Below are 7,095 nucleotides of genomic sequence, written 5' to 3'. Positions count from 1 at the left end.
ATGTGCCTACAACCCGGTCGACTTTCAACTCCGACTCCTCACTTGCCATGTCCCAGACGACCGACAAGCCAAAGTCGGACATATGTGGCACCCAATTGGCATCAAAAAGTATGTTCCTAGGCTTGATGTCCCAGTTGATGATCCGGGGGTTGGCATGACAGTGCATGAGCTCGAGGAGCACAGCGATGGGCATCTTCCAGGACCCCATGACCGGCGATATCATTTTGTTTCCGTGAAGGAACTGTTTGCACGGAGAGGAAAAAAGGCCTTCCGCTATTCTCCAACTTCAGCACCAACGGCACGCAGCAATGACTTCGACCAGTGGAACACTTCACATTCCACATTTCCACTCGCATGTACTCCGTCCATTCTTAAATATAAGTCTTTTTAGTGGTTTCATTATATAGAGACTACATTCGGATGTACATAGACATCTTTTAAAGTATATGTTCACTCACTTTGCTCCTTATGTAGTTTATAGTGAAATCTTTTAAAAGATTTATATTTAGGAACGGAGCGGGTATTTTTAATCCTTAGGATTGGATGACACGACTTCCCAGCCGTAGCAGCAGGTACACGGGGAAGGAATTAAATGTAGGTTTGGCTATTTTGGTTTGGATCAGCATCTCTCGGTGTGCAAATAGACCCAGGCTCCAAAATTCCAGCAAAAAAAAAAAATTCTAACCACAGAACTAGAGAGTTAAATACTCCATCAACGAAGAGTACGATGGACCAAAATACGCTGTTCAATCCCTCCCTCTTCCTAACCTCTTCCTAACAGAACAAAATCATCGTATATGGCAGAATAGCTCCTCCCATCGTCTAAAGAGGACACGGCTCGCCTACCGTGGAGCATAATCTCGGTCGTTCTTATCACATGAAACTCACTCGACGAACACCAAAACAGCCCAGTCCACGTACGCATGCAGGGGCGTGCCAAATCCCTCTTGCCTGCTAGTATTGCCGAGTAAGAGTCCGGCAACGCACTGCCATGATCACTGCTACTCCAACAATATCATCGTTACGCCAGACCAATCACTGCTACTCCAAATACAGCATCATCCTTCTTTTTCCGGGTTAGATCAACATCAAAAGTACCAACTTGATACCAGATCTAACTCCTCAAATTATAATCTAAAATCGCAACTTCCGAAAGAAAACGAGATAACACAGATATTGGACGGGCCTCCTATACCCTATGAATTTTGCCTTATGTTCTTGAAAGAGAATCTACACAAACAAAGTGGGCCTGTTTGCTCGGGTGAAGAAGCAAAACCGAGACTACAGAGGTGTGTCCGTCCCAAGCTCTGTCCTAAACCGCCCGCACCAATAGATTACCAGAAGCGGGCATCACTGATCGGGTGATTGGAGCACTGGACTTGGACGTGAAGCTTTCAAAGGTTGGTGTCAAAGCCCTCTTCCAACACCTCAGAACCCTAATCAAGGAAGAGAACACAAAATGAGTAGTGAGCCCCATCATCAGTGTACGAACAGGATTGAATTCATTAATGTGAACAGAGTTCAGTGAGATTGTAGTGTACCAGATCAGAATTGTAGCTTGCCGATGAGACACTGCTGGCACGTGGTGAGTTTGGTAACTAGTCAACTAAACCTGGCTCGTCTCTGCAGATCAACTCATGCGCCATCTCCAGGTTGGCCACGATGTCTGATATGGCCGGACGGTCCTTCCCTTTCAACTTCACGCAGCACCCTGCAGTCTGCGCGACATGCTCCAGCGCTTGCAGCTGCCCTGCCGTTAGCTCCGGCACCGGTCGCCTGTCCAGCAGATCTTTAAAATTACCGGCCATGCCAATTCTGCGTTCACACCCAGCTCCTCCTCCCCTTGGAAAAATGGCTTGTTCCCTGTCAGAACCTCGAGCATCACCACGCCCAGGTTGTACACGTCGCTCGTCGGCTTCAGAATTCCTGTGTGCACGTACTCAGGGTCGATGTACCCCATTGTGCCTATAACGTAGGTCTCCAACTCCGACTCCTCACTCTCCAAGTGAAAGGCCACCGAAATGTCAAAGTCGGACAGATGAGGAACCCAATTGGCATAAAAAAGTATGTTACTAGACTTAATGTCGTGGTGGATGATCGGGGGGTTGGCATGACAGTGCAGGTGCTTGATGGCGCGTGGCACGCCGAGGAGCACAGCGATGCGCATCTTCCAGGACTCCCTCACCGGCTACAGGGGGAGGAGCCTTGCTGAAGGTGCAGGTGCTCGAAAAGTGTACGATTCCCGATGTACTCCAAGATGATCAGCCTCTCCATCTCCTTTATCCTCCTGGTTAGCAGGCGCTTCTCCTTTCTCACACACGATCCAAGGAGGCGGACAATGAGTTTGTGTCAGAGCCGTCGTGGAATGTGGAGCTCCGGCTCAAATCGCTCTAGCTCGAAGTCCCGTTGTGTCTGCCTGAAGCGCTTCATGGCCACCACTTGCCCATCGTGAAGCCTGCCCCTGTACGGGGTTGCAGAGTTGCCATCACCAATCACGGTGTCAAGGGCGAAGTTATTGGTGGCAGCCACCATCTCAGCGAACGTGAAATCCTGGGTCGGATGCGGCAGTACCTCCTGAGCCATCACCGTAGACTTTTGAGAAAGAGACCACAAATGAGCAGTGAGCACGTATCCCTTCGTTAGTCGTCCCGGAACACGTATTTATCAATTTCTACATCATTTTCTGTGCACTCCGGTACAAAGCAAGGCCTCGCGGATTCTGTCACTTGGTCATGGGAGACTAATGGGCAATTTTCTGTGTGCTCCGCCTATGCCGCCATGTTTGCCGGAAGGGAGGTGGTGCCAACAGCGGATTTTACGTGGAAATATAGAACCCCGCTACAAAGCCGTTTCTTCAACTGGCTGGCAATGAGAAATAGGTGTTGGACGTCCGACCGTCTCGCTCGGCGCGGACTACCTCATCATGACACGTGCCCTTTCTGCGATCAAGAAGAAGAAAACCATCGATCATATTCCAGTGGCATGTGTGTTCGCAAGAACGGTGTGGAGAGCGCTTTGTTCAGCATTGGGCAAGCAGGAATGGACGCCTACGGCACAAGACACACCGAAGAAATGGTGCGTGGAGAGATCGGCAGGGGTGAACAAGCCTAAGCAAGTAAGAACAATCTTCACTCTCGTGCTATGGGAGCTTTGGAAGCATAGGAACGCGGTAGTCTTCGATGGCACTTCTCTTCTCCGTCTTTAGAGGTGGTAGTCACGAGGATAGTGGCCAAGGGTAGAGCGTGGCAGCAGGCGCATCTGTTAAAGGCAGAATTAGATACCGTGTTTGAGTTGTTAATAGGGTGGGCAAGACGCGAGTGATTCATTATGTAAACCCAATGTAGAGTGCCGATGTTGTAGTGTCTAACACGCTGTAACATCGATGGTGATTTGGGTTCTTCACCCTCCCCTTTCTATAAGATATGATACGCACACTCGTGCGTATTTAAGAAAAAAGATCTACATCATATTTCTCTGGGAACCGGCGTTCAATTTCTATTAAAGTTGACACATACCTGCAGCAGCTGGGACGAGTTTGGAAGTGAATGCGGCGGTTCACCCCTCACGGATTCACCTTGTACGAGGACGTTGTAGATTCGTTCAAGGCGCCGTGTTAAGCCGATGTGGCTGATCACCGGGAAGAGGATGAGGTAGGACTTAGGAGTCGATCTTGCTCTGCACCTCCTTGAACCTCTCGGCCGTCCAGGCGGCCATGACGAATTGGTACGCCGCACTCCTCCCCTGGCATGACATGACAAGCTCATGGGCGTCCCACAGCGTGTCGCCCAGCCCGGTCAGCGGCTGCGCCACCTCTGGTTCCTGCACGTGTGGCAGCAGCTGCGCGATCACGAGGACCCGACGAGCGAGCTGCTTGCACTCACTCCTGTTCTGACGAGCCGTCATCGCGGCCTGCACGATCATGGAGATGAGCCCGCCGACGTCCGCGCCGAAGAGCTGCGCCATCGCCGCTGCCTGACCCAGCCCTGTCCACAGCGTCATGGTGGCAGCATGATCTCCACCAACGTGAATTCCTGGGTTTCGTGTGGCAGTACCCCTTGTGCCACCTCTGTACACCTCTGTGCAATTACTCTTCATCATGGAACTACTGGTATGTCGGTTAATACCTCTAATTTTATCTTGCATTTTTTTAATGAGGAGATTATTTATAATGCAAATCAATTAGGAGTTTCACTGATAGTGAAATTTCAAATTCCGTTAATGATATCTTGGATCTAGAGGCAGAGCGGGCTTTAGAGATGATTCGTAACTTAGCAGCGGTTAAACCCATGAATGATTCTGATTTTGATGCTTTAGGGATCAGGGTGCTCAATAATTTTTGTGCGGATCTTGTACCTCCCCTACCTGAGTCTGAGGAGGAGGATGATACATCTGAGAATGTTGTGGTTAGACCTTCTGAGCCTGGTGGTGAGGACCGGCTGGAGAGTCACAACATTCCTAAACGCAAGTGGAAGCGGAAGATCTACCCGGCTTCCGCAGTGCGTAGGAGTGCTAGGATCCGTACGGCTAAAAAATTTCATGACAAAGTATGAAAGGAATCTTTTGGAATAGCAGAGGTCTGAAAGACTTGGCTAAAAGAAGGTTTCTTGCATAGGCGTCTATCGAGCATAGGTTGGATTTTATCGCATTGTCGGAAACTGGTAGAGACAATTTTTCGCCACAATTTCTAAATACTTAATCGGGAGGTATTGATTTTGACTGGCATTGTCTGCCGTCGAGAGGGGGATCGGGTGGCATCTTACTCGGAGTTAGATGTGATTCGCTCGAAGTCCGAAGTGTGGTGATGGGAGACTTTGCAGTTAAGTTTCGGGTGCGGTCGAAGGCCGATGGGTTTAACTGGGCTCTGGTGGCGGTATATGGTGCCGCACAGCCCGAACTCAAACCTGAGTTCTTGGCTAATCTGGTTAGGATTTGCGGCTCTGAGCAGCTTCCAATCCTGGTGGGGGTTGATTTCAACATCATCAGAAGGCGTGAGGAGAAGAACAATGATATCTTTGTCGGGAGATGGTCGTTCATGTTTAATACCATCATTGAAAGCTTGGATCTAAGAGAGATAGAACTTTCGGGGAGAGAGTTCACCTGGGCTAACGCGTTGCCAAATCCAACGTTTGAAAAGTTGGATCGAGTGCTGGCTAGCGTCGAATGGGAATAAAAGTTTCCCTTCGTAACAGTTCAGGCACTTTCCCGCGGTATTTCTGACCACACGCCTTTATTTCTAGATTTTAGTGAGGCCACCCACTTGAGAAACAAGAACTCGTTTCTGTTCGAGCTTGCTTGGTTTGAACAAGATAGCTTCTTTGATCTCGTAGCCAGAGAATGGGCTAAGGATGCAGGAGGTAGGACTGCGCTTGAGCGTTGGCAGAATAAGATCAGGCACTTGAGAAGTTTCCTACGTGGGTGGGCTAAGCATCTTAGTGGGATTTATAAGGTCGAAAAGGAACGACTCCTTGCCCTTATTCAGTCCCTAGATGTAAAAGCAGAAACCACGGTTCTGCCGGCCTCGGAGCTTCATGCCAAGCTTGACGCAGAGATGAGATTGAAAGAGTTTCTTCGTGAAGAGGAATTAAAGTGGGCGCTGCGGGCCAAGGTCCGGCAAGTAGTCCAAGAGGACGTGAACACTCAATTCTTTCACATGATCGCTAATGACAAACATAGAAAGAAGAGGATCTTTCAGCTTGAACAAGACGAAAGTACGATTTTAGGACAGGAGAACCTAAAATTATACATTACCGAGTATTACAAGCAGTTGTTTGGGCCTCCAGAGGATAACTGTGTTTCTCTGGATGAGTCTAGGATTGAGGATGTTCCTCAACTTACTGCTGTTGAGAATGATATTCTGGCTGCTCCTTTTTCTGAGAAAGAGGTGTTTGAGGCCATATCGCAGATGAAAAACAATAAGGCTCCCGGCCCGGATGGATTCCCGGCCGAGTTCTATAAGAAGTGCTGGCATATTATTAAGGGGGATTTGTTGCCGTTGTTCCATGATTTATTCACTGGACACCTTCAGCTTTTTCAACTCAATTTTGGAACGATAACCCTGCTTCCTAAGAAAACAGAGGTTGTGAGAATTGAGCAATTCAGGCCCATCTGTCTTCTTAATGTTAGTTTGAAAAAATTTACCAAGGTCGGGACTAATAGGCTCACGCAGATTGCGCATTTTGTGGTGCAGCATACCCAAACTTCTTTCATGCCGGACAGGAACATCCTAGAAGGGGTTGTGGTCCTTCATGAAACGCTCCACGAGATCCACACGAAAAAACTAGATGGAGTTGTTTTCAAGGTGGATTTCGAGAAAACGTACGATAAAGTCAAATGGCCTTTCCTTCAACAGGCCTTACGCATGAAGGGTTTCGATGAAGCCTGGCGACGCCAGGTACAATCTTTCACGCAAAAAGGGAGTGTTGAAATTAAAGTGAATGATGACATAGGTCATTATTTCTAGACACACAAGGGCCTAAGACAAGGTTATCCAATGTCTCCTATTCTGTTCAACATTGTGATTGATATGTTGGCAATTCTGATAGGCAGGGCAAAGGAGGCCGGTCAGGTGGGTGGCTTGGTGCCTCATCTAGTTGATGGAGGTGTGTCCATCTTGCAGTACGCTGATGATACAATCATCTTTATGAAGCACGACTTGGCAAAAGAGAGAAATATGAAGATGGTGTTATGCTTATTTGAACAATTGACCAGATTGAAGATTAACTTTCATAAAAGCGAGTTGTTCTGTTTTGGTAGAGCCAAGGAGGAACAAGAGGCTTATCGGCAATTGTTTGGATATGAATTGGGGACATTACCTTTCTCGTACTTAGGTATACCCATTCACCATCGTAAGCTGACAAACAGAGAATGGAAGTGTATCGAGGATCGGTTTGAGAAGAAATTGAGTTGCTGGAAGGGCAAACTCATGTCATATGGAGGCCGATTGATTCTGATTAATTCGGTGCTCACGAGTATGCCAATGTTTTTCTTATCTTTTTTCGAAGTCCCAGTTGGTGTTAGGAAAAGGCTGGACTTCTATCGATCCCGATTCTTCTGGCAAAGTGATGAACTAAAGAGAAAATACAGACTTGCCAAATG

At 48.0% G+C, this 7,095-nt stretch overlaps 1 pseudogene; it reads right to left on the bottom strand.

The window, feature by feature from the left end:
* Positions 1–1,176: 1,176 nt before the first annotated feature.
* On the bottom strand, positions 1,177–3,999 carry LOC109752485 (putative serine/threonine-protein kinase-like protein CCR3; annotated as a pseudogene).
* Between the last annotated feature and the right edge of the window lie 3,096 nt (positions 4,000–7,095).

Source organism: Aegilops tauschii, chromosome 2 (genome assembly GCF_002575655.3).
Source record: "Aegilops tauschii subsp. strangulata cultivar AL8/78 chromosome 2, Aet v6.0, whole genome shotgun sequence".
In the NCBI taxonomy this organism is placed as follows: domain Eukaryota; kingdom Viridiplantae; phylum Streptophyta; class Magnoliopsida; order Poales; family Poaceae; genus Aegilops; species Aegilops tauschii.
The sequence above is the reverse complement of the archived record's forward strand: the minus strand, read 5'-3'. Positions and strand labels throughout refer to the sequence as shown.